This window comes from Balaenoptera borealis (assembly GCF_965194805.1).
Source record: "Balaenoptera borealis genome assembly, contig: HAP1_SCAFFOLD_1169, whole genome shotgun sequence".
Lineage (NCBI taxonomy): Eukaryota > Metazoa > Chordata > Mammalia > Artiodactyla > Balaenopteridae > Balaenoptera > Balaenoptera borealis.
Genome location: NW_028123044.1, coordinates 139,442 through 144,687, shown reverse-complemented (window position 1 = coordinate 144,687; position 5,246 = coordinate 139,442). Strand labels below are relative to the sequence as shown.

The following is a 5,246-nucleotide window of genomic DNA, read 5'->3' as shown; positions in this document are numbered from 1 at the left end:
TGATTCACTTTGTTATAAAGCAGAAGCTAACACACTATTGTAAGGCAATTATACTTCAATAAAGATGTTTAAAAAAAAAAAAAAAGAAAAGGAAATGTATTTGATCTGCAGTATGTAGTATTAATATAATCTGTATAATGTGTTATTTGAAATTTCGACTCTATTTTCCAAGGAATAAAGCATTGATATTAAATACAAAAAAAAAAAAAAGAGGTGAGTGTGTATTTGTTTTCAGAAATTTTGTTATGCAAATATAACCTGCATTTTTAAGATGAGCAATGAGATGATACCCTACATACGGTTTTGTACACTGCTTTTTTTCTACAAACACCATATTATGGAGGTCAATTCACGCCAATCAGTATAAGCCCACATAATAATAAAATGGCCTTAAACACTAATGGTCAATTTAGGTATGATAATCATAAGAACTGTTAATTATAACTGCTGACTCCCTCAGTTCCCCACACTGTGGTAAGTGCTAAACCTGTACTCGCTCATTTAATCCTCATCACAACCTATGAGGAGGAGCTCCTGTTGCCCGACTAACCATCAGGGGACTGAGGCACAGTGATGGCAGTGCTAGCCAGTCACAAGATTAAGATATGATTTCTGGGTGGCAGCTGAGCCCCACATCTAACTAGTGTACACTAGTGCTTCTTATCTGATAAGACCCTCAACCTTACTGTTCATCAGGGCACAGCAAAATAAAACTAACGTCCCATGGTTTTTTCTCAGTTAGCTGGGCAAAAGTTTAAACAACAGATCTTAATCAGTGTGGTTTGGAATTTGGAGACCTGTGTCCTGTTATATTGTGGAAGGGGCTCCTCCAACATTCTGTCTCCCTTCCTGTGCCTCAGGGATGTTCCCCTACTAAAGTGGATAACTCTCCTGTGCTTGGAGCAGAAAATGTTTATGTTTCTCCAGCCTTTTTAATATTTTGTATAATTGCAAGGGCAATAGGAATTTATTACAGTTAAAAATAGATAACATACAAATGGAAATAAAATAATAATACCTCAAAGCCCACCATCTGAAGAAAAGCCCTTCTAGGCGCTTAGCGCCGAGCCGGCTGAGAGGAAGATGTGTTGGGTGCAGGGCTTGGGCTGCTGCTCTCGCCCCTTCGGTCACCGCCCCTGGAAACCCCTTTTGTAAAGCCTATACAGTTCAGACCCCCGATCAGACCCCCGAGAGTACGTCTCCAACTGCTGCTACAGAGGTTTATTCAACAGCTTTAGCTGTTTGCCATGGACCACTGGACCTCTCTGACTTTCTGATCAAAGCTCGTGAGCTAAAGGACGATGAACATCAAAGAAGAGTCATACAGTGTTTGCAGGAATTACATGAGGACCTTAAAGGATACAGTATAGAGGCAGAAGGCCTTTTTTCTAAGGTACAGGGAAGACAATGGTGATGGACAGGTTTTATGCTTATGTGGAAATGAAGAGGAAAAAACGGGTTCATTTTCATGGTTTCATGCTAGATGTTCACAAAAGAATACACCGCCTTAAACAGAGTTTGCCAAAAAGGAAACCAGGACTCATGGCTAAATCATACGATCCAATAGCTCCTATAGCTGAAGAAATCAGTGAAGAAGCATGTCTCTTATGCTTTGATGAATTTCACGTCACGGACATTGCTGATGCCATGATTCTGAAACAGCTTTTTGAAAACCTGTTCAAAAATGGGGTCGTCGTTGTGGCAACATCCAACTGGCCACCAGATGATCTCTATAAAAATGGACTCCAAAGAGCTAACTTTGTACCATTCGTAGCTGTCCTGAAGGTCTCTGAGGCAATGAGAGAGTGGGATGCATGTATGTGGGCAATGCTGTATTTCTTTCTGGAATACTGTAATATGGTCCAGCTAGATTCTGGGATAGATGATCGGAAAAAGGAACTTCCTGCTGCAGGAGAACTCTACTATCTCACAAGTGAAGCTGATGTGGAGGCTGTCATGGATAAGTTGTTTGATGAGCTGGCTCAGAAACAAAGCGATTTAACTAGACCAAGGACTCTAAAAGTGCAAGGCAGAGAGCTGCGGCTGCATAAAGCCTGTGGAGCTGTTGCCGACTGCACATCTGAAGAGCCATGTGAGAGAGATCCCATCCAGGACACCACATTACCTTTAGTCATCATGCCTCCTTAGATTCCTCTTAGCTGTGACAGTTTCTCAGACTTTCCTTCTTTTTGATGACCCTGACAGTTTTGAGGAATACTGGTCAGTTATTTTGTAGACTGTCCCTCAAATGGGATTTGTCTGATGTTTTTCTCATGATTTGACTGGAACTGTGGGCTTTGGGAGGAAGACCACAGAGGTCAAGTGCTATGTTCGTCAGCTCATATCAAGGGCACATATGATCAATATGACTTAACACTGTTGATGTTAACCTTGATCACACTTGTCTGAGGTAGTGTTTGTCCCCACTGTAAAGTTACTCTTTTCCCCCTCTTTCCATAGTGAACTCTTTGGAAGGAAGTTCTTGCTGAGTTTTCATGTAGCAGCGAAGAAGAAAATCCACAATTATCTAACAAGGCTGTTAAAATACTTTTCCCTTTTCCAACTACACATTTGTGTGAGGCTAGATTTTCTTATATGACTCAACTAAAGCAACATAACAATAGTCTGACTGTAGAAGCAGGTATGAGAATTCCACTATCTTCTATTACACCAGACATTAAAGAGATTTGCCCAAAGTATAAAACAATGCTACTCTTCTTACTATTTTCATTTTAGAAATATAATTATTTTCATAAAAATGTTATTTCTGTTAATTTTATGGGTTGAATATAATGGTTTTATCATTGTTATTTTAAATAAATTAATAAATATTTTATAAATTTTATTTATTTATTTATTTATTTGGCTGTGTTGGGTCTTCGTTTCCGTGCGAGGGCTTTCTCCAGTTGCGGCGAGCGGGGGCCACTCTTCATCGCGGTGCGCGGCCCTCTCACTGTCGCGGCCTCTCCCGTTGCGGAGCACAGGCTGCAGACGCGCAGGCCCAGCAGCTGTGGCTCACGGGCCCAGTTGCTCCGCGGCATGTGGGATCCTCCCAGACCAGGGCTCGAACACCGTGTCCCCCGCGTCGGCAGGCAGATTCTCAACCACTGCGCCACCAAGGAAGCCCGATAAATATTTTATAAAAAAAGAAAAGAAAAGCCCTTCTAATGTTTTCATCTGCATTATATTCCTCCAGAATTATTCTTATGCAGGTATTATATATTTATACATGTATGCATACATTTATATATTTACATACAAATCATAAGATCTCATCTTACATTTAATTTTATAACATCTCACTGTAGTGGGTTGAATTGTGTGCCCCCCAATATTGCCAAATCGTAACACCCCCATACCTTAGTTGGAAATAGGGTCTTTGCAGATATAATTAAGTTAAAGATCTCAAGAGATGATTGGATTTAGGATGGTCCCTAAACCCAATGACTAATGTCCTTATAAAAGAAAGGAGGGGGCTTCCCTGGTGGCGCAGTGGTTGAGAATCTGCCTGCCAATGCAGGGGACACGGGTTCGAGCCCTGGTCTGGGAAGATCCCATATGCCGCGGAGCAACTGGGCCCATGAGCCACAATTACTGAGCCTGCGCGTCTGGAGCCTGTGCTCCGCAACAAGGGAGGCTGCGATAGTGAGAGGCCCGTGCACCGCGATGAAGAGTGGCCCCCGCTTGCCGCAACTAGAGAAAGCCCTCACACAGAAAAGTAGACCCAACACAGCCATAAATAAATTAATTAATTAATTAAAAAAAGAAAAGAAAAGAGGAAGATTTCACACACACAGGGAAGAAGGCCATGTGAAGACAGAGACAGAGACAGGAGTTATGCTGCCACAAACCAAGGGAAGCCAGGAGCCACCAGAAGCTGGAAGAAGAAAGGATGAATTCTCCTCTGGAAGCTTCAGAGGAAGCTTGACCCTGCCGACACCTTGATTTCAGATTTCTGGTCTCTAAAACTATGGGATAATGCATTTCTCTTGTTCTAAGCCACGAAGTTCCTGTTAATTAGTAACAGCAGCCCTAGGAAACAAACACACTCACTAACCATATACCCCAAATGTCATTGATTGTGAATAAACACCACTCTGTATCCTATTTTTTTGTGTGTGCCTGTGGGGATAGTAATGATAATAAAGGTATATACGAAAAATAAATATGGCTAAAGTTTTTAGCTCCTAATGGTTTTTACTGTATTGATTCATTTAATGCGCCAGGCACCCCTATGAGGTAGGTACTGTTGCTCAACCCCATGTTGTAGATGAAAAACTGAGGGACAGAGAGAACTTGGCCTAGGACTACACAGTTAGAGAACAGGAAAGCTTGGGTTTGTACCTCACGCTCCAGAGCCTGGGAAATGTCAAAGCTTTGTTGTTAAGTAACAGAAGCAGTCTGCATAGCATGTGTAATTTAGGAGGTCATTAAGGCAATTTTCATGCATTAACATATTTATACAAATAGCTGGACCTAGTGACCTTGGTGAGAGCACGTTCATTGCAAGATTCAATAGTGCAGTGACATAAGAGGTTAGTGGGAAGTGAAGAATGTTAACCGGGAATGCAGAAAATGCTTTCTGGAACTTTGATTTTGAAGGACGGGGGAGAAAGGGAGAGAGAAACAGAGACAGACACAGAGAGAGAGAAAGAGAGAGAGAGAAACAGAGACAGACACACAGAGAGAGAAGGCCTGTGACTGAATGGGGAAAAGGGGTCCAAAGAGGGATTTTTTTTTTACATCTTCAGTTCCTTGAAAGTATAAAAGTTAATATTGCAGGAGTCATGTCATCTCAGATTTAACCTTTGAAAGAATTTCCCCATATTTCCCTCTTATTTCCACTTTAGAGTTAATGGGATGCCTCCAATGAACAGTATGGGTTTTTGAGCTCAATATCTATTTAGCTATGAGTGATAGGAAGAATGGATAATTGTGTGTCAAAGAAATGGTAGTAATTTGTGGATTTTTGCCTCTCAGGGAGGCAGCACATGGCTGAAATCCTTGTGTGACATGATCTGAGGACCCCTGCACAGTTGAATGGGAAACAGGTCTAGAATTTTCCTATAAACATATTAACATACAGAGTAGTCCAGGAGCAGCAGTTAGACAAACACCGCAATTTGCTGCCCTGGTGCCACCTCTCACTGAGCTCACCAGGTGAGTCAAAGGCAAATCTGTCTTCCCAGCGTGGGGAACTGGATTAGGGTCTGCTCAGAGGCACGATGTTGGGCAGCTCTTAGGAG

The 5,246-nt window shown here is 41.9% G+C and overlaps 1 pseudogene across 1 annotated transcript; it reads left to right on the top strand.

Annotated features, from left to right (window-relative positions):
* Positions 1-1,015: 1,015 nt before the first annotated feature.
* LOC309621916 (AFG1-like ATPase pseudogene) lies at positions 1,016-3,049 on the top strand (annotated as a pseudogene). Its single transcript has one exon. The product of its transcript is annotated as an AFG1-like ATPase pseudogene (transcript).
* The last annotated feature ends 2,197 nt before the right edge of the window (positions 3,050-5,246 follow it).